Source organism: Eulemur rufifrons, unplaced genomic scaffold, assembly GCF_041146395.1.
Source record: "Eulemur rufifrons isolate Redbay unplaced genomic scaffold, OSU_ERuf_1 scaffold_291, whole genome shotgun sequence".
Taxonomy (NCBI): domain Eukaryota; kingdom Metazoa; phylum Chordata; class Mammalia; order Primates; family Lemuridae; genus Eulemur; species Eulemur rufifrons.
Genome location: NW_027183073.1, coordinates 47912 through 72579, shown reverse-complemented (window position 1 = coordinate 72579; position 24668 = coordinate 47912). Strand labels below are relative to the sequence as shown.

Here is a 24668-nt window from a genome sequence, read left to right as displayed (position 1 = left end):
ATTTCACCTCCCATATCAGCAGTGTGCGTGTTAAGAGTTCTCCTCCCAGCCAACACAGTGATCAGTGTTTTAAGTTTCCTCAATCTGGTGAGTTTGGAACTACATCTTGCTTCATTTTTTATTTTGTGTTTCCTTGATTAATAATGAGGATACAGTGTCAAACGCGTATTAAGCCTATTACACATAGATATTCTGTAGCAGTGATATTTTGCCAATTGTATGCGCTACAGATCCCTTGTCCTGTTTGCAACTTGTTTTGTACCGTGTTTATGGTATCTTTGGAAACTTTTTGTTATGGAAAATTTGAAATATAAACAAAAACAGAAAGAATATATAATACCTACTCACTACCCTGACTCAAGAAATCATCAACCCTTGGTCAGATCTTGTTTCTTTTATACCCCTCCTACCTTAAGTTCATGATCCCCTTAACGATATCCCTCCATCGACAAAAAGTCAATATGTTTCTATCAAAGGTAGAGGCTTTCTTTCCTTTTTAAATGTAACCGCAGCCACATTATTCCATCTAAGAATCTAACCGTATTGGAGAGAACAGCAAGTCCTCAATGTTTGCGTTTCCCTGACACACATACACTCATTTCAGTTTCTTGGAATCCAGTCCAAATACAGTACATACATTGTGCTCGGTTGAGAGGTCTTTGGAAAGAGTGTCCATACATCCCAACCAGTTGGGGGCAGTCCCGGTTGTCACCATTTCACTTTGTTTCCTCCCGCTCTCCACAGTGGGGGACCCGAGTTATTTTTGCATTGTTAGGGGTTTAGTCGTGGATTTAAACACATTTAATGTGCTTCAATATCTTGCAATTATTATACTTACTGGTGATCAAACCGTCCTGTGTTTGGCAGACGGGAGTCTACTCATTCTGGTTCCTGTGTCTTTTGACATGACCCTCGTTCTGTTGGATATCAGAGCATCCACGCTTCCCGGCAGAAGAAGCGTCCATTTCCTGCCCCGGACTTGAAGTCAGCCTGTGTCTCCGGTAAGGCTTCGGACCATTTAATAACAATGGTTTGTGGAGACCACGATCTAGATGCTGGTGAAATGCACTACTGTTCAGTTTGCACCTACTTCTCAGCACCCTCCATGGGGATAAAAAAAAAAAAATTAAAGAAAAACACATTGAGTGTCCACTGATAATCCAAATTCAATCTGAGACTGAGAGTTTTTTTACGCTACTTTATCGATTTCACTTCTTTCTCTCACCCCCAAATTCCCAGTTCTCAAAGACACCAACAGCATTTCTTCTTTGCATGATCCCACAGAATAACCGTATCCATTCACCATATAACCGTGGACTACTTAGTACTGCATGAAGTAGGAAAGGCGAGGAAGGAACTTTCTACTGTTCTGGCTCCACTGTGAAAATCTAAGAGCTGCTGTCAGCCGAAGCCAGTCTGCTCATGCCGAGGAGCTCTGAGCCATGGCACACTCCTTTGGAATATTTCCCTGGGCCTTCATGTCAGCTCCTGCAGTGTGTAGAATCTGCTAAGTCACACGCTGTCCTCCGTTTGTGTCCTCCGTGCTTTCAATGGATGTCATCTTGAGTCTTTGATTTTTGTTGTCATTGGTGTATGTGTTTGTGGAAAAGTATTGAGTCTTTGATGTGCGTGTAGCAGCTACTGAGCAAGGCTTTGAAGGCTAGTGGGCTGCAGGACTGCGCGGGAGGAGGGGGGGCGGCGGGGGTTGGGAGGGGGCGCTGGGCCGGGAGGGCCCCGTGGCAGCAGCTCGGCCTCTTGAGGCGTCCGGGGACGGCCACGGTCGTCTACGGCCATACCACCCTGAACGCGCCCGATCTCGTCTGATCTCGGAAGCTAAGCAGGGTCGGGCCTGGTTAGTACTTGGATGGGAGACCGCCTGGGAATACCGGGTGCTGTAGGCTTTTGCCTCTTCTTTTGTCCCGCCCGCCGGCCTGTCGGGGGTCGGGGGGTGGGGCTGGGGGTGGGCCGGTCCCTCCGCCCTCGGCCCTCCGCCCTCCGCGCCCGCCCTTGGCCCCGGTCGCCGCCCGCTGCGCCCGCCGGAGGCTTCCTCTCCTCTCCCCGGCTGCAGCACCACCGCCAGGCGGCGGCAGCGGCGGAGCATCCCAGCCGTTCCGTTCCGCCCAGCAGCGGAGCCCCAGCCCTGGGCCCACACCGGGCCGGGCGGCGGGATCCCTAAGTGCTGCTGGGTCTCCACCCCCCGGCCCCCCCGGGACAATCCCTACACCCGGCGCGGGACAGTCCACGGCCGCAAACCGTCCCCTGGGCCCCCGGACCCCCAGCCCACCGTGGACTTCCTCTCTGCCGCACACCCGGGCCTCGGGCCGGGGCTCCCGAGAGACACACCGGCGCACCGCACAGGGCAAGTGGCCGGCCGCCCGGGCAGAGAGGACACACAACAGCACACGGAGCACACGCACCCAAACCCAGACGCCCCACCCCCAAACCCCGCCCCACCGAGCAACAGGACAGCCGGCTCTGGGCCCCCCACCCCCACGCGGGTGCTGCTGCCACATGCAGGCCCTGAGGGGAAATCGAGGCAGAACAGTCCTCCCCAGACGGAGTGGGGTGGCGGGGTGGGGGGGACACTGCACGTCTTCAGGACCTCGGGGTGAAGGACCAGCCGCGCACACGGCCCTGCCTCCTTGTCCTGGCCCTGCCCCAAAGGCCCCTCTCCACCGTGCCCTCGCGTGGGGCGGCGGAGGGCCCTCTCGCGCGCACTCTCCGGCTCTGGCCCTCCGTCCCCACGCGTGGAAGTCTGTCCCTGCGCGCTTGCCCGTGGGGCTGCTCCTTGGGCTGCGGGACGGTGGTGCGTCCGCGGTTTGGGTGGGGGAGGGGGGATGCGCGCGAGACCCGTCAGTCTCCGCCTGCCCCGGATACGGACAGGTGGTCTAGCGAAGGGCCAGGGCGGCGGGAGGGACCGGACTGGGCAGGGAGGGACGCGTAGCAGCAGCTCGGCCTCTTGAGGCGTCCGGGGGCGGCCGCCGTCGTCTACGGCCATACCACCCTGAACGCGCCCGATCTCGTCTGATCTCGGAAGCTAAGCAGGGTCGGGCCCGGTTAGTACTTGGATGGGAGACCGCCTGGGAATACCGGGTGCTGTAGGCTTTTTGCTTTGCCTCTTTTTCTGTCCCGCCCGCCCTGGGCTGGGAAGGGGGGGCTCCTCCGCCCACCTCGGCTGGGAAAGGGGGGGGCCCTTCGCCCTCCACGCCCGTCCTGGCTCCCGCCCCCGCCCACCCCCACCCCGCCCCGGCAGGCCCGGATCCTGCCCCGTGGCCCCTGGAGAGAGGGTCAGATTTGAGATGTGGAGGCTCAGTCCCCGAGGCTGTCGGCCCTCAGACACCTGCCCCAGGTCCGGGCCTCCGGAACTGCTGACGGACCGGCTCTGAATTCAGGACAAATTCTAAAGTTGTCCAAGTACATGACCACGTTACCCTAGGAAAGGAAAAATTCGATCATATCCATATATGCAGAAGCATGGAATCTAAACAGTTGGCTATTCGTTCACGGGAAAGGAATTTAAGAATCCAGATGAGAAGACACCTAGAAACACTTTTCAAAAGTCTAAATCTTTAGAAAATATTCTTAAGGATTAAGAAGTAAAAACATTCTTTGGAAAGTCACGAGCAAGAACAGGGTGTTGATATGAAATTCTTCTGTTCAATACTGCAAGCGACGCTCTAAAAATATACTCAAACAGGGGAAGACACTAACAATATACGGGAAAGGAAAATCACCTTCTTCATTTTCCTCACCTCCTACGGTTCTCAAAATAGAATGTTTGCCAGTATGCATGGGAGACCTGTCGAAATCCTAAGTGAGTCCAGCAAGATAGCTCTATCTGAAATCAACATTCAATCGATAGTTTCAATATTTCTTATTTCCTAGCAAATACACAATGTTGAAGGCAATTTGTAAAAAGGATAACATGCAAAGTCACAGAAAATCTACATAGCACCTACGGGACAAAGGTGCCAACTTAGATGGAAAACTTAGTAACAACGTCAATGACGGCCCAAATCCATGGAGAGGCTCTACTATATTCCTAGATAGATGGACACGGAGTCCCCAAACTAATCATTTCCCCCAAATTAATAAATAGTGCAATTTAAACAGGGTTTATAACTAGAAATTTACAATCTGTTTCTTTCTCTCTTTCTTTTAATTTGGGAAATGGATATGTTAAAGAGCAATAATAGCAATTATTAGTTTTATTCTATTAGACCCAATTAACTGTACCAAAACTCTCTACCACTCGCCTTATAAAAATGGGAGTTTATTCATATGTCGGAAGCCGCTGTGTATCTTTTTCCGAAGGCATGGAACCGAAAAAACACTTCTCCCAAACAAATCCCATCTCGACTCTCATCATTTTGCTGGCTTTTCCTTTTAAAGCTTTTGCTCTCTGTTCCATGACTATCTCATTGAGGTAGTTTGTTAATTTCACAGTTTATATAACACATGTGGAGCCATTCTGGATTCATTCTGGCTAACTTGTGTTCCAGGGGAAACCTTCTGTTTGGGGAATACGCCTTGCTTACACAGGAAGCTGCAGTTCATCAGCACTTCTATAGAATGGCACTGCACGAGTCAATCAAAGTATCTTTATCCGATCTTTGACTAGGTCCATGTACACGGGGCTCCCGTGAGTATTACTCTGGATGTTTCCTGGTCACGTGTGCCCTATCTTCTCTCTGGTACGTGCTACTCAGAGAATATGCTTGTTCCTAAATTATGCCAGTGTTCATTCATATCCATTTATGCTACATTGTTTTCCAAATGGTTCTATAATTTCACCTCCCATATCAGCAGTGTGCGTGTTAAGAGTTCTCCTCCCAGCCAACACAGTGATCAGTGTTTTAAGTTTCCTCAATCTGGTGAGTTTGGAACTACATCTTGCTTCATTTTTTATTTTGTGTTTCCTTGATTAATAATGAGGATACAGTGTCAAACGCGTATTAAGCCTATTACACATAGATATTCTGTAGGAGTGATATTTTGCCAATTGTATGCGCTACAGATCCCTTGTCCTGTTTGCAACTTGTTTTGTACCGTGTTTATGGTATCTTTGGAAACTTTTTGTTATGGAAAATTTGAAATATAAACAAAAACAGAAAGAATATATAATACCTACTCACTACCCTGACTCAAGAAATCATCAACCCTTGGTCAGATCTTGTTTCTTTTATACCCCTCCTACCTTAAGTTCATGATCCCCTTAACGATATCCCTCCATCGACAAAAAGTCAATATGTTTCTATCAAAGGTAGAGGCTTTCTTTCCTTTTTAAATGTAACCGCAGCCACATTATTCCATCTAAGAATCTAACCGTATTGGAGAGAACAGCAAGTCCTCAATGTTTGCGTTTCCCTGACACACATACACTCATTTCAGTTTCTTGGAATCCAGTCCAAATACAGTACATACATTGTGCTCGGTTGAGAGGTCTTTGGAAAGAGTGTCCATACATCCCAACCAGTTGGGGGCAGTCCCGGTTGTCACCATTTCACTTTGTTTCCTCCCGCTCTCCACAGTGGGGGACCCGAGTTATTTTTGCATTGTTAGGGGTTTAGTCGTGGATTTAAACACATTTAATGTGCTTCAATATCTTGCAATTATTATACTTACTGGTGATCAAACCGTCCTGTGTTTGGCAGACGGGAGTCTACTCATTCTGGTTCCTGTGTCTTTTGACATGACCCTCGTTCTGTTGGATATCAGAGCATCCACGCTTCCCGGCAGAAGAAGCGTCCATTTCCTGCCCCGGACTTGAAGTCAGCCTGTGTCTCCGGTAAGGCTTCGGACCATTTAATAACAATGGTTTGTGGAGACCACGATCTAGATGCTGGTGAAATGCACTACTGTTCAGTTTGCACCTACTTCTCAGCACCCTCCATGGGGATAAAAAAAAAAAAATTAAAGAAAAACACATTGAGTGTCCACTGATAATCCAAATTCAATCTGAGACTGAGAGTTTTTTTACGCTACTTTATCGATTTCACTTCTTTCTCTCACCCCCAAATTCCCAGTTCTCAAAGACACCAACAGCATTTCTTCTTTGCATGATCCCACAGAATAACCGTATCCATTCACCATATAACCGTGGACTACTTAGTACTGCATGAAGTAGGAAAGGCGAGGAAGGAACTTTCTACTGTTCTGGCTCCACTGTGAAAATCTAAGAGCTGCTGTCAGCCGAAGCCAGTCTGCTCATGCCGAGGAGCTCTGAGCCATGGCACACTCCTTTGGAATATTTCCCTGGGCCTTCATGTCAGCTCCTGCAGTGTGTAGAATCTGCTAAGTCACACGCTGTCCTCCGTTTGTGTCCTCCGTGCTTTCAATGGATGTCATCTTGAGTCTTTGATTTTTGTTGTCATTGGTGTATGTGTTTGTGGAAAAGTATTGAGTCTTTGATGTGCGTGTAGCAGCTACTGAGCAAGGCTTTGAAGGCTAGTGGGCTGCAGGACTGCGCGGGAGGAGGGGGGGCGGCGGGGGTTGGGAGGGGGCGCTGGGCCGGGAGGGCCCCGTGGCAGCAGCTCGGCCTCTTGAGGCGTCCGGGGACGGCCACGGTCGTCTACGGCCATACCACCCTGAACGCGCCCGATCTCGTCTGATCTCGGAAGCTAAGCAGGGTCGGGCCTGGTTAGTACTTGGATGGGAGACCGCCTGGGAATACCGGGTGCTGTAGGCTTTTGCCTCTTCTTTTGTCCCGCCCGCCGGCCTGTCGGGGGTCGGGGGGTGGGGCTGGGGGTGGGCCGGTCCCTCCGCCCTCGGCCCTCCGCCCTCCGCGCCCGCCCTTGGCCCCGGTCGCCGCCCGCTGCGCCCGCCGGAGGCTTCCTCTCCTCTCCCCGGCTGCAGCACCACCGCCAGGCGGCGGCAGCGGCGGAGCATCCCAGCCGTTCCGTTCCGCCCAGCAGCGGAGCCCCAGCCCTGGGCCCACACCGGGCCGGGCGGCGGGATCCCTAAGTGCTGCTGGGTCTCCACCCCCCGGCCCCCCCGGGACAATCCCTACACCCGGCGCGGGACAGTCCACGGCCGCAAACCGTCCCCTGGGCCCCCGGACCCCCAGCCCACCGTGGACTTCCTCTCTGCCGCACACCCGGGCCTCGGGCCGGGGCTCCCGAGAGACACACCGGCGCACCGCACAGGGCAAGTGGCCGGCCGCCCGGGCAGAGAGGACACACAACAGCACACGGAGCACACGCACCCAAACCCAGACGCCCCACCCCCAAACCCCGCCCCACCGAGCAACAGGACAGCCGGCTCTGGGCCCCCCACCCCCACGCGGGTGCTGCTGCCACATGCAGGCCCTGAGGGGAAATCGAGGCAGAACAGTCCTCCCCAGACGGAGTGGGGTGGCGGGGTGGGGGGGACACTGCACGTCTTCAGGACCTCGGGGTGAAGGACCAGCCGCGCACACGGCCCTGCCTCCTTGTCCTGGCCCTGCCCCAAAGGCCCCTCTCCACCGTGCCCTCGCGTGGGGCGGCGGAGGGCCCTCTCGCGCGCACTCTCCGGCTCTGGCCCTCCGTCCCCACGCGTGGAAGTCTGTCCCTGCGCGCTTGCCCGTGGGGCTGCTCCTTGGGCTGCGGGACGGTGGTGCGTCCGCGGTTTGGGTGGGGGAGGGGGGATGCGCGCGAGACCCGTCAGTCTCCGCCTGCCCCGGATACGGACAGGTGGTCTAGCGAAGGGCCAGGGCGGCGGGAGGGACCGGACTGGGCAGGGAGGGACGCGTAGCAGCAGCTCGGCCTCTTGAGGCGTCCGGGGGCGGCCGCCGTCGTCTACGGCCATACCACCCTGAACGCGCCCGATCTCGTCTGATCTCGGAAGCTAAGCAGGGTCGGGCCCGGTTAGTACTTGGATGGGAGACCGCCTGGGAATACCGGGTGCTGTAGGCTTTTTGCTTTGCCTCTTTTTCTGTCCCGCCCGCCCTGGGCTGGGAAGGGGGGGCTCCTCCGCCCACCTCGGCTGGGAAAGGGGGGGGCCCTTCGCCCTCCACGCCCGTCCTGGCTCCCGCCCCCGCCCACCCCCACCCCGCCCCGGCAGGCCCGGATCCTGCCCCGTGGCCCCTGGAGAGAGGGTCAGATTTGAGATGTGGAGGCTCAGTCCCCGAGGCTGTCGGCCCTCAGACACCTGCCCCAGGTCCGGGCCTCCGGAACTGCTGACGGACCGGCTCTGAATTCAGGACAAATTCTAAAGTTGTCCAAGTACATGACCACGTTACCCTAGGAAAGGAAAAATTCGATCATATCCATATATGCAGAAGCATGGAATCTAAACAGTTGGCTATTCGTTCACGGGAAAGGAATTTAAGAATCCAGATGAGAAGACACCTAGAAACACTTTTCAAAAGTCTAAATCTTTAGAAAATATTCTTAAGGATTAAGAAGTAAAAACATTCTTTGGAAAGTCACGAGCAAGAACAGGGTGTTGATATGAAATTCTTCTGTTCAATACTGCAAGCGACGCTCTAAAAATATACTCAAACAGGGGAAGACACTAACAATATACGGGAAAGGAAAATCACCTTCTTCATTTTCCTCACCTCCTACGGTTCTCAAAATAGAATGTTTGCCAGTATGCATGGGAGACCTGTCGAAATCCTAAGTGAGTCCAGCAAGATAGCTCTATCTGAAATCAACATTCAATCGATAGTTTCAATATTTCTTATTTCCTAGCAAATACACAATGTTGAAGGCAATTTGTAAAAAGGATAACATGCAAAGTCACAGAAAATCTACATAGCACCTACGGGACAAAGGTGCCAACTTAGATGGAAAACTTAGTAACAACGTCAATGACGGCCCAAATCCATGGAGAGGCTCTACTATATTCCTAGATAGATGGACACGGAGTCCCCAAACTAATCATTTCCCCCAAATTAATAAATAGTGCAATTTAAACAGGGTTTATAACTAGAAATTTACAATCTGTTTCTTTCTCTCTTTCTTTTAATTTGGGAAATGGATATGTTAAAGAGCAATAATAGCAATTATTAGTTTTATTCTATTAGACCCAATTAACTGTACCAAAACTCTCTACCACTCGCCTTATAAAAATGGGAGTTTATTCATATGTCGGAAGCCGCTGTGTATCTTTTTCCGAAGGCATGGAACCGAAAAAACACTTCTCCCAAACAAATCCCATCTCGACTCTCATCATTTTGCTGGCTTTTCCTTTTAAAGTTTTTGCTCTCTGTTCCATGACTATCTCATTGAGGTAGTTTGTTAATTTCACAGTTTATATAACACATGTGGAGCCATTCTGGATTCATTCTGGCTAACTTGTGTTCCAGGGGAAACCTTCTGTTTGGGGAATACGCCTTGCTTACACAGGAAGCTGCAGTTCATCAGCACTTCTATAGAATGGCACTGCACGAGTCAATCAAAGTATCTTTATCCGATCTTTGACTAGGTCCATGTACACGGGGCTCCCGTGAGTATTACTCTGGATGTTTCCTGGTCACGTGTGCCCTATCTTCTCTCTGGTACGTGCTACTCAGAGAATATGCTTGTTCCTAAATTATGCCAGTGTTCATTCATATCCATTTATGCTACATTGTTTTCCAAATGGTTCTATAATTTCACCTCCCATATCAGCAGTGTGCGTGTTAAGAGTTCTCCTCCCAGCCAACACAGTGATCAGTGTTTTAAGTTTCCTCAATCTGGTGAGTTTGGAACTACATCTTGCTTCATTTTTTATTTTGTGTTTCCTTGATTAATAATGAGGATACAGTGTCAAACGCGTATTAAGCCTATTACACATAGATATTCTGTAGGAGTGATATTTTGCCAATTGTATGCGCTACAGATCCCTTGTCCTGTTTGCAACTTTTTTTGTACCGTGTTTATGGTATCTTTGGAAACTTTTTGTTATGGAAAATTTGAAATATAAACAAAAACAGAAAGAATATATAATACCTACTCACTACCCTGACTCAAGAAATCATCAACCCTTGGTCAGATCTTGTTTCTTTTATACCCCTCCTACCTTAAGTTCATGATCCCCTTAACGATATCCCTCCATCGACAAAAAGTCAATATGTTTCTATCAAAGGTAGAGGCTTTCTTTCCTTTTTAAATGTAACCGCAGCCACATTATTCCATCTAAGAATCTAACCGTATTGGAGAGAACAGCAAGTCCTCAATGTTTGCGTTTCCCTGACACACATACACTCATTTCAGTTTCTTGGAATCCAGTCCAAATACAGTACATACATTGTGCTCGGTTGAGAGGTCTTTGGAAAGAGTGTCCATACATCCCAACCAGTTGGGGGCAGTCCCGGTTGTCACCATTTCACTTTGTTTCCTCCCGCTCTCCACAGTGGGGGACCCGAGTTATTTTTGCATTGTTAGGGGTTTAGTCGTGGATTTAAACACATTTAATGTGCTTCAATATCTTGCAATTATTATACTTACTGGTGATCAAACCGTCCTGTGTTTGGCAGACGGGAGTCTACTCATTCTGGTTCCTGTGTCTTTTGACATGACCCTCGTTCTGTTGGATATCAGAGCATCCACGCTTCCCGGCAGAAGAAGCGTCCATTTCCTGCCCCGGACTTGAAGTCAGCCTGTGTCTCCGGTAAGGCTTCGGACCATTTAATAACAATGGTTTGTGGAGACCACGATCTAGATGCTGGTGAAATGCACTACTGTTCAGTTTGCACCTACTTCTCAGCACCCTCCATGGGGATAAAAAAAAAAAAATTAAAGAAAAACACATTGAGTGTCCACTGATAATCCAAATTCAATCTGAGACTGAGAGTTTTTTTACGCTACTTTATCGATTTCACTTCTTTCTCTCACCCCCAAATTCCCAGTTCTCAAAGACACCAACAGCATTTCTTCTTTGCATGATCCCACAGAATAACCGTATCCATTCACCATATAACCGTGGACTACTTAGTACTGCATGAAGTAGGAAAGGCGAGGAAGGAACTTTCTACTGTTCTGGCTCCACTGTGAAAATCTAAGAGCTGCTGTCAGCCGAAGCCAGTCTGCTCATGCCGAGGAGCTCTGAGCCATGGCACACTCCTTTGGAATATTTCCCTGGGCCTTCATGTCAGCTCCTGCAGTGTGTAGAATCTGCTAAGTCACACGCTGTCCTCCGTTTGTGTCCTCCGTGCTTTCAATGGATGTCATCTTGAGTCTTTGATTTTTGTTGTCATTGGTGTATGTGTTTGTGGAAAAGTATTGAGTCTTTGATGTGCGTGTAGCAGCTACTGAGCAAGGCTTTGAAGGCTAGTGGGCTGCAGGACTGCGCGGGAGGAGGGGGGGCGGCGGGGGTTGGGAGGGGGCGCTGGGCCGGGAGGGCCCCGTGGCAGCAGCTCGGCCTCTTGAGGCGTCCGGGGACGGCCACGGTCGTCTACGGCCATACCACCCTGAACGCGCCCGATCTCGTCTGATCTCGGAAGCTAAGCAGGGTCGGGCCTGGTTAGTACTTGGATGGGAGACCGCCTGGGAATACCGGGTGCTGTAGGCTTTTGCCTCTTCTTTTGTCCCGCCCGCCGGCCTGTCGGGGGTCGGGGGGTGGGGCTGGGGGTGGGCCGGTCCCTCCGCCCTCGGCCCTCCGCCCTCCGCGCCCGCCCTTGGCCCCGGTCGCCGCCCGCTGCGCCCGCCGGAGGCTTCCTCTCCTCTCCCCGGCTGCAGCACCACCGCCAGGCGGCGGCAGCGGCGGAGCATCCCAGCCGTTCCGTTCCGCCCAGCAGCGGAGCCCCAGCCCTGGGCCCACACCGGGCCGGGCGGCGGGATCCCTAAGTGCTGCTGGGTCTCCACCCCCCGGCCCCCCCGGGACAATCCCTACACCCGGCGCGGGACAGTCCACGGCCGCAAACCGTCCCCTGGGCCCCCGGACCCCCAGCCCACCGTGGACTTCCTCTCTGCCGCACACCCGGGCCTCGGGCCGGGGCTCCCGAGAGACACACCGGCGCACCGCACAGGGCAAGTGGCCGGCCGCCCGGGCAGAGAGGACACACAACAGCACACGGAGCACACGCACCCAAACCCAGACGCCCCACCCCCAAACCCCGCCCCACCGAGCAACAGGACAGCCGGCTCTGGGCCCCCCACCCCCACGCGGGTGCTGCTGCCACATGCAGGCCCTGAGGGGAAATCGAGGCAGAACAGTCCTCCCCAGACGGAGTGGGGTGGCGGGGTGGGGGGGACACTGCACGTCTTCAGGACCTCGGGGTGAAGGACCAGCCGCGCACACGGCCCTGCCTCCTTGTCCTGGCCCTGCCCCAAAGGCCCCTCTCCACCGTGCCCTCGCGTGGGGCGGCGGAGGGCCCTCTCGCGCGCACTCTCCGGCTCTGGCCCTCCGTCCCCACGCGTGGAAGTCTGTCCCTGCGCGCTTGCCCGTGGGGCTGCTCCTTGGGCTGCGGGACGGTGGTGCGTCCGCGGTTTGGGTGGGGGAGGGGGGATGCGCGCGAGACCCGTCAGTCTCCGCCTGCCCCGGATACGGACAGGTGGTCTAGCGAAGGGCCAGGGCGGCGGGAGGGACCGGACTGGGCAGGGAGGGACGCGTAGCAGCAGCTCGGCCTCTTGAGGCGTCCGGGGGCGGCCGCCGTCGTCTACGGCCATACCACCCTGAACGCGCCCGATCTCGTCTGATCTCGGAAGCTAAGCAGGGTCGGGCCCGGTTAGTACTTGGATGGGAGACCGCCTGGGAATACCGGGTGCTGTAGGCTTTTTGCTTTGCCTCTTTTTCTGTCCCGCCCGCCCTGGGCTGGGAAGGGGGGGCTCCTCCGCCCACCTCGGCTGGGAAAGGGGGGGGCCCTTCGCCCTCCACGCCCGTCCTGGCTCCCGCCCCCGCCCACCCCCACCCCGCCCCGGCAGGCCCGGATCCTGCCCCGTGGCCCCTGGAGAGAGGGTCAGATTTGAGATGTGGAGGCTCAGTCCCCGAGGCTGTCGGCCCTCAGACACCTGCCCCAGGTCCGGGCCTCCGGAACTGCTGACGGACCGGCTCTGAATTCAGGACAAATTCTAAAGTTGTCCAAGTACATGACCACGTTACCCTAGGAAAGGAAAAATTCGATCATATCCATATATGCAGAAGCATGGAATCTAAACAGTTGGCTATTCGTTCACGGGAAAGGAATTTAAGAATCCAGATGAGAAGACACCTAGAAACACTTTTCAAAAGTCTAAATCTTTAGAAAATATTCTTAAGGATTAAGAAGTAAAAACATTCTTTGGAAAGTCACGAGCAAGAACAGGGTGTTGATATGAAATTCTTCTGTTCAATACTGCAAGCGACGCTCTAAAAATATACTCAAACAGGGGAAGACACTAACAATATACGGGAAAGGAAAATCACCTTCTTCATTTTCCTCACCTCCTACGGTTCTCAAAATAGAATGTTTGCCAGTATGCATGGGAGACCTGTCGAAATCCTAAGTGAGTCCAGCAAGATAGCTCTATCTGAAATCAACATTCAATCGATAGTTTCAATATTTCTTATTTCCTAGCAAATACACAATGTTGAAGGCAATTTGTAAAAAGGATAACATGCAAAGTCACAGAAAATCTACATAGCACCTACGGGACAAAGGTGCCAACTTAGATGGAAAACTTAGTAACAACGTCAATGACGGCCCAAATCCATGGAGAGGCTCTACTATATTCCTAGATAGATGGACACGGAGTCCCCAAACTAATCATTTCCCCCAAATTAATAAATAGTGCAATTTAAACAGGGTTTATAACTAGAAATTTACAATCTGTTTCTTTCTCTCTTTCTTTTAATTTGGGAAATGGATATGTTAAAGAGCAATAATAGCAATTATTAGTTTTATTCTATTAGACCCAATTAACTGTACCAAAACTCTCTACCACTCGCCTTATAAAAATGGGAGTTTATTCATATGTCGGAAGCCGCTGTGTATCTTTTTCCGAAGGCATGGAACCGAAAAAACACTTCTCCCAAACAAATCCCATCTCGACTCTCATCATTTTGCTGGCTTTTCCTTTTAAAGTTTTTGCTCTCTGTTCCATGACTATCTCATTGAGGTAGTTTGTTAATTTCACAGTTTATATAACACATGTGGAGCCATTCTGGATTCATTCTGGCTAACTTGTGTTCCAGGGGAAACCTTCTGTTTGGGGAATACGCCTTGCTTACACAGGAAGCTGCAGTTCATCAGCACTTCTATAGAATGGCACTGCACGAGTCAATCAAAGTATCTTTATCCGATCTTTGACTAGGTCCATGTACACGGGGCTCCCGTGAGTATTACTCTGGATGTTTCCTGGTCACGTGTGCCCTATCTTCTCTCTGGTACGTGCTACTCAGAGAATATGCTTGTTCCTAAATTATGCCAGTGTTCATTCATATCCATTTATGCTACATTGTTTTCCAAATGGTTCTATAATTTCACCTCCCATATCAGCAGTGTGCGTGTTAAGAGTTCTCCTCCCAGCCAACACAGTGATCAGTGTTTTAAGTTTCCTCAATCTGGTGAGTTTGGAACTACATCTTGCTTCATTTTTTATTTTGTGTTTCCTTGATTAATAATGAGGATACAGTGTCAAACGCGTATTAAGCCTATTACACATAGATATTCTGTAGGAGTGATATTTTGCCAATTGTATGCGCTACAGATCCCTTGTCCTGTTTGCAACTTTTTTTGTACCGTGTTTATGGTATCTTTGGAAACTTTTTGTTATGGAAAATTTGAAATATAAACAAAAACAGAAAGAATATATAATACCTACTCACTACCCTGACTCAAGAAATCATCAACCCTTGGTCAGATCTTGTTTCTTTTATACCCCTCCTACCTTAAGTTCATGATCCCCTTAACGATATCCCTCCATCGACAAAAAGTCAATATGTTTCTATCAAAGGTAGAGGCTTTCTTTCCTTTTTAAATGTAACCGCAGCCACATTATTCCATCTAAGAATCTAACCGTATTGGAGAGAACAGCAAGTCCTCAATGTTTGCGTTTCCCTGACACACATACACTCATTTCAGTTTCTTGGAATCCAGTCCAAATACAGTACATACATTGTGCTCGGTTGAGAGGTCTTTGGAAAGAGTGTCCATACATCCCAACCAGTTGGGGGCAGTCCCGGTTGTCACCATTTCACTTTGTTTCCTCCCGCTCTCCACAGTGGGGGACCCGAGTTATTTTTGCATTGTTAGGGGTTTAGTCGTGGATTTAAACACATTTAATGTGCTTCAATATCTTGCAATTATTATACTTACTGGTGATCAAACCGTCCTGTGTTTGGCAGACGGGAGTCTACTCATTCTGGTTCCTGTGTCTTTTGACATGACCCTCGTTCTGTTGGATATCAGAGCATCCACGCTTCCCGGCAGAAGAAGCGTCCATTTCCTGCCCCGGACTTGAAGTCAGCCTGTGTCTCCGGTAAGGCTTCGGACCATTTAATAACAATGGTTTGTGGAGACCACGATCTAGATGCTGGTGAAATGCACTACTGTTCAGTTTGCACCTACTTCTCAGCACCCTCCATGGGGATAAAAAAAAAAAAATTAAAGAAAAACACATTGAGTGTCCACTGATAATCCAAATTCAATCTGAGACTGAGAGTTTTTTTACGCTACTTTATCGATTTCACTTCTTTCTCTCACCCCCAAATTCCCAGTTCTCAAAGACACCAACAGCATTTCTTCTTTGCATGATCCCACAGAATAACCGTATCCATTCACCATATAACCGTGGACTACTTAGTACTGCATGAAGTAGGAAAGGCGAGGAAGGAACTTTCTACTGTTCTGGCTCCACTGTGAAAATCTAAGAGCTGCTGTCAGCCGAAGCCAGTCTGCTCATGCCGAGGAGCTCTGAGCCATGGCACACTCCTTTGGAATATTTCCCTGGGCCTTCATGTCAGCTCCTGCAGTGTGTAGAATCTGCTAAGTCACACGCTGTCCTCCGTTTGTGTCCTCCGTGCTTTCAATGGATGTCATCTTGAGTCTTTGATTTTTGTTGTCATTGGTGTATGTGTTTGTGGAAAAGTATTGAGTCTTTGATGTGCGTGTAGCAGCTACTGAGCAAGGCTTTGAAGGCTAGTGGGCTGCAGGACTGCGCGGGAGGAGGGGGGGCGGCGGGGGTTGGGAGGGGGCGCTGGGCCGGGAGGGCCCCGTGGCAGCAGCTCGGCCTCTTGAGGCGTCCGGGGACGGCCACGGTCGTCTACGGCCATACCACCCTGAACGCGCCCGATCTCGTCTGATCTCGGAAGCTAAGCAGGGTCGGGCCTGGTTAGTACTTGGATGGGAGACCGCCTGGGAATACCGGGTGCTGTAGGCTTTTGCCTCTTCTTTTGTCCCGCCCGCCGGCCTGTCGGGGGTCGGGGGGTGGGGCTGGGGGTGGGCCGGTCCCTCCGCCCTCGGCCCTCCGCCCTCCGCGCCCGCCCTTGGCCCCGGTCGCCGCCCGCTGCGCCCGCCGGAGGCTTCCTCTCCTCTCCCCGGCTGCAGCACCACCGCCAGGCGGCGGCAGCGGCGGAGCATCCCAGCCGTTCCGTTCCGCCCAGCAGCGGAGCCCCAGCCCTGGGCCCACACCGGGCCGGGCGGCGGGATCCCTAAGTGCTGCTGGGTCTCCACCCCCCGGCCCCCCCGGGACAATCCCTACACCCGGCGCGGGACAGTCCACGGCCGCAAACCGTCCCCTGGGCCCCCGGACCCCCAGCCCACCGTGGACTTCCTCTCTGCCGCACACCCGGGCCTCGGGCCGGGGCTCCCGAGAGACACACCGGCGCACCGCACAGGGCAAGTGGCCGGCCGCCCGGGCAGAGAGGACACACAACAGCACACGGAGCACACGCACCCAAACCCAGACGCCCCACCCCCAAACCCCGCCCCACCGAGCAACAGGACAGCCGGCTCTGGGCCCCCCACCCCCACGCGGGTGCTGCTGCCACATGCAGGCCCTGAGGGGAAATCGAGGCAGAACAGTCCTCCCCAGACGGAGTGGGGTGGCGGGGTGGGGGGGACACTGCACGTCTTCAGGACCTCGGGGTGAAGGACCAGCCGCGCACACGGCCCTGCCTCCTTGTCCTGGCCCTGCCCCAAAGGCCCCTCTCCACCGTGCCCTCGCGTGGGGCGGCGGAGGGCCCTCTCGCGCGCACTCTCCGGCTCTGGCCCTCCGTCCCCACGCGTGGAAGTCTGTCCCTGCGCGCTTGCCCGTGGGGCTGCTCCTTGGGCTGCGGGACGGTGGTGCGTCCGCGGTTTGGGTGGGGGAGGGGGGATGCGCGCGAGACCCGTCAGTCTCCGCCTGCCCCGGATACGGACAGGTGGTCTAGCGAAGGGCCAGGGCGGCGGGAGGGACCGGACTGGGCAGGGAGGGACGCGTAGCAGCAGCTCGGCCTCTTGAGGCGTCCGGGGGCGGCCGCCGTCGTCTACGGCCATACCACCCTGAACGCGCCCGATCTCGTCTGATCTCGGAAGCTAAGCAGGGTCGGGCCCGGTTAGTACTTGGATGGGAGACCGCCTGGGAATACCGGGTGCTGTAGGCTTTTTGCTTTGCCTCTTTTTCTGTCCCGCCCGCCCTGGGCTGGGAAGGGGGGGCTCCTCCGCCCACCTCGGCTGGGAAAGGGGGGGGCCCTTCGCCCTCCACGCCCGTCCTGGCTCCCGCCCCCGCCCACCCCCACCCCGCCCCGGCAGGCCCGGATCCTGCCCCGTGGCCCCTGGAGAGAGGGTCAGATTTGAGATGTGGAGGCTCAGTCCCCGAGGCTGTCGGCCCTCAGACACCTGCCCCAGGTCCGGGCCTCCGGAACTGCTGACGGACCGGCTCTGAATTCAGGACAAATTCTAAAGTTGTCCAAGTACATGACCACGTTACCCTAGGAAAGGAAAAATTCGATCATATCCATATATGCAGAAGCATGGAATCTAAACAGTTGGCTATTCGTTCACGGGAAAGGAATTTAAGAATCCAGATGAGAAGACACCTAGAAACACTTTTCAAAAGTCTAAATCTTTAGAAAATATTCTTAAGGATTAAGAAGTAAAAACATTCTTTGGAAAGTCACGAGCAAGAACAGGGTGTTGATATGAAATTCTTCTGTTCAATACTGCAAGCGACGCTCTAAAAATATACTCAAACAGGGGAAGACACTAACAATATACGGGAAAGGAAAATCACCTTCTTCATTTTCCTCACCTCCTACGGTTCTCAAAATAGAATGTTTGCCAGTATGCATGGGAGACCTGTCGAAATCCTAAGTGAGTCCAGCAAGATAGCTCTATCTGAAATCAACATTCAATCGATAGTTTCAATATTTCTTATTTCCTAGCAAATACACAATGTTGAAGGCAATTTGTAAAAAGGATAACATGCAAAGTCACAGAAAATCTACATAGCACCTACGGGACAAAGGTGCCAACTTAGATGGAAAACTTAGTAACAACGTCAATGACGGCCCAAATCCATGGAGAGGCTCTACTATATTCCTAGATAGATGGACACGGAGTCCCCAAACTAATCATTTCCCCCAAATTAATAAATAGTGCAATTTAAACAGGGTTTATAACTAGAAATTTACAATCTGTTTCTTTCTCTCTTTCTTTTAATTTGGGAAATGGATATGTTAAAGAGCAATAATAGCAATTATTAGTTTTATTCTATTAGACCCAATTAACTGTACCAAAACTCTCTACCACTCGCCTTATAAAAATGGGAGTTTATTCATATGTCGGAAGCCGCTGTGTATCTTTTTCCGAAGGCATGGAACCGAAAAAACACTTCTCCCAAACAAATCCCATCTCGACTCTCATCATTTTGCTGGCTTTTCCTTTTAAAGCTTTTGCTCTCTGTTCCATGACTATCTCATTGAGGTAGTTTGTTAATTTCACAGTTTATATAACACATGTGGAGCCATTCTGGATTCATTCTGGCTAACTTGTGTTCCAGGGGAAACCTTCTGTTTGGGGAATACGCCTTGCTTACACAGGAAGCTGCAGTTCATCAGCACTTCTATAGAATGGCACTGCACGAGTCAATCAAAGTATCTTTATCCGATCTTTGACTAGGTCCATGTACACGGGGCTCCCGTGAGTATTACTCTGGATGTTTCCTGGTCACGTGTGCCCTATCTTCTCTCTGGTACGTGCTACTCAGAGAATATGCTTGTTCCTAAATTATGCCAGTGTTCATTCATATCCATTTATGCTACATTGTTTTCCAAATGGTTCTATAATTTCACCTCCCATATCAGCAGTGTGCGTGTTAAGAGTTCTCCTCCCAGCCAACACAGTGATCAGTGTTTTAAGTTTCCTCAATCTGGTGAGTTTGGAACTACATCTTGCTTCATTTTTTATTTTGTGTTTCCTTGATTAATAATGAGGATACAGTGTCAAACGCGTATTAAGCCTATTACACATAGATATTCTGTAGCAGTGATATTTTGCCAATTGTATGCGCTACAGATCCCTTGTCCTGTTTGCAACTTGTTTTGTACCGTGTTTATGGTATCTTTGGAAACTTTTTGTTATGGAAAATTTGAAATATAAACAAAAACAGAAAGAATACTATAATACCTACTCACTACCCTGACTCAAGAAATCATCAACCCTTGGTCAGATCTTGTTTCTTTTATACCCCTCCTACCTTAAGTTCATGATCCCCTTAACGATATCCCTCCATCGACAAAAAGTCAATATGTTTCTATCAAAGGTAGAGGCTTTCTTTCCTTTTTAAATGTAACCGCAGCCACATTATTCCATCTAAGAATCTAACCGTATTGGAGAGAACAGCAAGTCCTCAATGTTTGCGTTTCCCTGACACACATACACTCATTTCAGTTTCTTGGAATCCAGTCCAAATACAGTACATACATTGTGCTCGGTTGAGAGGTCTTTGGAAAGAGTGTCCATACATCCCAACCAGTTGGGGGCAGTCCCGGTTGTCACCATTTCACTTTGTTTCCTCCCGCTCTCCACAGTGGGGGACCCGAGTTATTTTTGCATTGTTAGGGGTTTAGTCGTGGATTTAAACACATTTAATGTGCTTCAATATCTTGCAATTATTATACTTACTGGTGATCAAACCGTCCTGTGTTTGGCAGACGGGAGTCTACTCATTCTGGTTCCTGTGTCTTTTGACATGACCCTCGTTCTGTTGGATATCAGAGCATCCACGCTTCCCGGCAGAAGAAGCGTCCATTTCCTGCCCCGGACTTGAAGTCAGCCTGTGTCTCCGGTAAGGCTTCGGACCATTTAATAACAATGGTTTGTGGAGACCACGATCTAGATGCTGGTGAAATGCACTACTGTTCAGTTTGCACCTACTTCTCAGCACCCTCCATGGGGATAAAAAAAAAAAAATTAAAGAAAAACACATTGAGTGTCCACTGATAATCCAAATTCAATCTGAGACTGAGAGTTTTTTTACGCTACTTTATCGATTTCACTTCTTTCTCTCACCCCCAAATTCCCAGTTCTCAAAGACACCAACAGCATTTCTTCTTTGCATGATCCCACAGAATAACCGTATCCATTCACCATATAACCGTGGACTACTTAGTACTGCATGAAGTAGGAAAGGCGAGGAAGGAACTTTCTACTGTTCTGGCTCCACTGTGAAAATCTAAGAGCTGCTGTCAGCCGAAGCCAGTCTGCTCATGCCGAGGAGCTCTGAGCCATGGCACACTCCTTTGGAATATTTCCCTGGGCCTTCATGTCAGCTCCTGCAGTGTGTAGAATCTGCTAAGTCACACGCTGTCCTCCGTTTGTGTCCTCCGTGCTTTCAATGGATGTCATCTTGAGTCTTTGATTTTTGTTGTCATTGGTGTATGTGTTTGTGGAAAAGTATTGAGTCTTTGATGTGCGTGTAGCAGCTACTGAGCAAGGCTTTGAAGGCTAGTGGGCTGCAGGACTGCGCGGGAGGGGGGGGGGGCGGCGGGGGTTGGGAGGGGGCGCTGGGCCGGGAGGGCCCCGTGGCAGCAGCTCGGCCTCTTGAGGCGTCTGGGGACGGCCACGGTCGTCTACGGCCATACCACCCTGAACGCGCCCGATCTCGTCTGATCTCGGAAGCTAAGCAGGGTCGGGCCTGGTTAGTACTTGGATGGGAGACCGCCTGGGAATACCGGGTGCTGTAGGCTTTTGCCTCTTCTTTTGTCCCGCCCGCCGGCCTGTCGGGGGTCGGGGGGTGGGGCTGGGGGTGGGCCGGTCCCTCCGCCCTCGGCCCTCCGCCCTCCGCGCCCGCCCTTGGCCCCGGTCGCCGCCCGCTGCGCCCGCCGGAGGCTTCCTCTCCTCTCCCCGGCTGCAGCACCACCGCCAGGCGGCGGCAGCGGCGGAGCATCCCAGCCGTTCCGTTCTGCCCAGCAGCGGAGCCCCAGCCCTGGGCCCACACCGGGCCGGGCGGCGGGATCCCTAAGTGCTGCTGGGTCTCCACCCCCCGGCCCCCCCGGGACAATCCCTACACCCGGCGCGGGACAGTCCACGGCGGCAAACCGTCCCCTGGGCCCCCGGACCCCCAGCCCACCGTGGACTTCCTCTCCGCCGCACACCCGGGCCTCGGGCCGGGGCTCCCGAGAGACACACCGGCGCACCGCACAGGGCAAGTGGCCGGCCGCCCGGGCAGAGAGGACACACAACAGCACACGGAGCACACGCACCCAAACCCAGACGCCCCACCCCCAAACCCCGCCCCACCGAGCAACAGGACAGCCGGCTCTGGGCCCCCCACCCCCACGCGGGTGCTGCTGCCACATGCAGGCCCTGAGGGGAAATCGAGGCAGAACAGTCCTCCCCAGACGGAGTGGGGTGGCGGGGTGGGGGGGACACTGCACGTCTTCAGGACCTCGGGGTGAAGGACCAGCCGCGCACACGGCCCTGCCTCCTTGTCCTGGCCCTGCCCCAAAGCCCCTCTCCACCGTGCCCTCGCGTGGGGCGGCGGAGGGCCCTCTCGCGCGCACTCTCCGGCTCTGGCCCTCCGTCCCCACGCGTGGAAGTCTGTCCCTGCGCGCTTGCCCGTGGGGCTGCTCCTTGGGCTGCGGGACGGTGGTGCGTCCGCGGTTTGGGTGGGGGAGGGGGGATGCGCGCGAGACCCGTCAGTCTCCGCCTGCCCCGGATACGGACAGGTGGTCTAGCGAAGGGCCAGGGCGGCGGGAGGGACCGGACTGGGCAGGGAGGGACGCGTAGCAGCAGCTCGGCCTCTTGAGGCGTCCGGGGGCGGCCGCCGTCGTCTACGGCCATACCACCCTGAACGCGCCCGATCTCGTCTGATCTCGGAAGCTAAGCAGGGTCGGGCCCGGTTAGTACTTGGATGGGAGACCGCCTGGGAATACCGGGTGCTGTAGGCTTTTTGCTTTGCCTCTTTTTCTGTCCCGCCCGCCCTGGGCTGGGAAGGGGGGGCTCCTCCGCCCACCTCGGCTGGGAAAGGGGGGGGCCCTTCGCCCTCCACGCCCGTCCTGGCTCCCGCCCCCGCCCACCCCCACCCCGCCCCGGCAGGCCCGGATCCTGCCCCGTGGCCCCTGGAGAGAGGGTCAGATTTGAGATGTGGAGGCTCAGTCCCCGAGGCTGTCGGCCCTCAGACACCTGCCCCAGGTCCGGGCCTCCGGAACTGCTGACGGACCGGCTCTGAATTCAGGACAAATTCTAAAGTTGTCCAAGTACATGACCACGTTACCCTAGGAAAGGAAAAATTCGATCATATCCATATATGCAGAAGCATGGAATCTAAACAGTTGGCTATTCGTTCACGGGAAAGGAATTTAAGAATCCAGATGAGAAGACACCTAGAAACACTTTTCAAAAGTCTAAATCTTTAGAAAATATTCTTAAGGATTAAGAAGTAAAAACATTCTTTGGAAAGTCACGAGCAAGAACAGGGTGTTGATATGAAATTCTTCTGTTCAATACTGCAAGCGACGCTCTAAAAATATACTCAAACAGGGGAAGACACTAACAATATACGGGAAAGGAAAATCACCTTCTTCATTTTCCTCACCTCCTACGGTTCTCAAAATAGAATGTTTGCCAGTATGCATGGGAGACCTGTCGAAATCCTAAGTGAGTCCAGCAAGATAGCTCTATCTGAAATCAACATTCAATCGATAGTTTCAATATTTCTTATTTCCTAGCAAATACACAATGTTGAAGTCAATTTGTAAAAAGGATAACATGCAAAGTCACAGAAAATCTACATAGCACCTACGGGACAAAGGTGCCAACTTAGATGGAAAACTTAGTAACAACGTCAATGACGGCCCAAATCCATGGAGAGGCTCTACTATATTCCTAGATAGATGGACACGGAGTCCCCAAACTAATCATTTCCCCCAAATTAATAAATAGTGCAATTTAAACAGGGTTTATAACTAGAAATTTACAATCTGTTTCTTTCTCTCTTTCTTTTAATTTGGGAAATGGATATGTTAAAGAGCAATAATAGCAATTATTAGTTTTATTCTATTAGACCCAATTAACTGTACCAAAACTCTCTACCACTCGCCTTATAAAAATGGGAGTTTATTCATATGTCGGAAGCCGCTGTGTATCTTTTTCCGAAGGCATGGAACCGAAAAAACACTTCTCCCAAACAAATCCCATCTCGACTCTCATCATTTTGCTGGCTTTTCCTTTTAAAGTTTTTGCTCTCTGTTCCATGACTATCTCATTGAGGTAGTTTGTTAATTTCACAGTTTATATAACACATGTGGAGCCATTCTGGATTCATTCTGGCTAACTTGTGTTCCAGGGGAAACCTTCTGTTTGGGGAATACGCCTTGCTTACACAGGAAGCTGCAGTTCATCAGCACTTCTATAGAATGGCACTGCACGAGTCAATCAAAGTATCTTTATCCGATCTTTGACTAGGTCCATGTACACGGGGCTCCCGTGAGTATTACTCTGGATGTTTCCTGGTCACGTGTGCCCTATCTTCTCTCTGGTACGTGCTACTCAGAGAATATGCTTGTTCCTAAATTATGCCAGTGTTCATTCATATCCATTTATGCTACATTGTTTTCCAAATGGTTCTATAATTTCACCTCCCATATCAGCAGTGTGCGTGTTAAGAGTTCTCCTCCCAGCCAACACAGTGATCAGTGTTTTAAGTTTCCTCAATCTGGTGAGTTTGGAACTACATCTTGCTTCATTTTTTATTTTGTGTTTCCTTGATTAATAATGAGGATACAGTGTCAAACGCGTATTAAGCCTATTACACATAGATATTCTGTAGGAGTGATATTTTGCCAATTGTATGCGCTACAGATCCCTTGTCCTGTTTGCAACTTGTTTTGTACCGTGTTTATGGTATCTTTGGAAACTTTTTGTTATGGAAAATTTGAAATATAAACAAAAACAGAAAGAATATATAATACCTACTCACTACCCTGACTCAAGAAATCATCAACCCTTGGTCAGATCTTGTTTCTTTTATACCCCTCCTACCTTAAGTTCATGATCCCCTTAACGATATCCCTCCATCGACAAAAAGTCAATATGTTTCTATCAAAGGTAGAGGCTTTCTTTCCTTTTTAAATGTAACCGCAGCCACATTATTCCATCTAAGAATCTAACCGTATTGGAGAGAACAGCAAGTCCTCAATGTTTGCGTTTCCCTGACACACATACACTCATTTCAGTTTCTTGGAATCCAGTCCAAATACAGTACATACATTGTGCTCGGTTGAGAGGTCTTTGGAAAGAGTGTCCATACATCCCAACCAGTTGGGGGCAGTCCCGGTTGTCACCATTTCACTTTGTTTCCTCC

General features: G+C 51.5%; 10 non-coding genes across 10 annotated transcripts; all 10 read left to right on the top strand.

Moving 5' to 3' along the window:
- The first annotated feature begins 1782 nt into the window (after nt 1-1782).
- On the top strand, nt 1783-1901 carry LOC138380189 (5S ribosomal RNA). The gene has a single exon (XR_011232617.1). It is a non-coding gene; the product is annotated as a 5S ribosomal RNA (ribosomal RNA).
- A 1085-nt stretch (nt 1902-2986) lies between these two features.
- Nucleotides 2987-3105, top strand: LOC138380213 (5S ribosomal RNA). Its single transcript, XR_011232640.1, has one exon. It is a non-coding gene; the product is annotated as a 5S ribosomal RNA (ribosomal RNA).
- Nucleotides 3106-6569: 3464 nt separating this feature from the next.
- On the top strand, nt 6570-6688 carry LOC138380187 (5S ribosomal RNA). The gene has a single exon (XR_011232615.1). It is a non-coding gene; the product is annotated as a 5S ribosomal RNA (ribosomal RNA).
- Nucleotides 6689-7773: 1085 nt separating this feature from the next.
- On the top strand, nt 7774-7892 carry LOC138380212 (5S ribosomal RNA). The gene has a single exon (XR_011232639.1). It is a non-coding gene; the product is annotated as a 5S ribosomal RNA (ribosomal RNA).
- A 3464-nt stretch (nt 7893-11356) lies between these two features.
- Nucleotides 11357-11475, top strand: LOC138380186 (5S ribosomal RNA). The gene has a single exon (XR_011232614.1). It is a non-coding gene; the product is annotated as a 5S ribosomal RNA (ribosomal RNA).
- Nucleotides 11476-12560: 1085 nt separating this feature from the next.
- On the top strand, nt 12561-12679 carry LOC138380210 (5S ribosomal RNA). Its single transcript, XR_011232637.1, has one exon. It is a non-coding gene; the product is annotated as a 5S ribosomal RNA (ribosomal RNA).
- Nucleotides 12680-16143: 3464 nt separating this feature from the next.
- Nucleotides 16144-16262, top strand: LOC138380185 (5S ribosomal RNA). The gene has a single exon (XR_011232613.1). It is a non-coding gene; the product is annotated as a 5S ribosomal RNA (ribosomal RNA).
- Nucleotides 16263-17347: 1085 nt separating this feature from the next.
- Nucleotides 17348-17466, top strand: LOC138380209 (5S ribosomal RNA). The gene has a single exon (XR_011232636.1). It is a non-coding gene; the product is annotated as a 5S ribosomal RNA (ribosomal RNA).
- Nucleotides 17467-20932: 3466 nt separating this feature from the next.
- On the top strand, nt 20933-21051 carry LOC138380184 (5S ribosomal RNA). The gene has a single exon (XR_011232612.1). It is a non-coding gene; the product is annotated as a 5S ribosomal RNA (ribosomal RNA).
- Nucleotides 21052-22135: 1084 nt separating this feature from the next.
- On the top strand, nt 22136-22254 carry LOC138380208 (5S ribosomal RNA). The gene has a single exon (XR_011232635.1). It is a non-coding gene; the product is annotated as a 5S ribosomal RNA (ribosomal RNA).
- The last annotated feature ends 2414 nt before the right edge of the window (nt 22255-24668 follow it).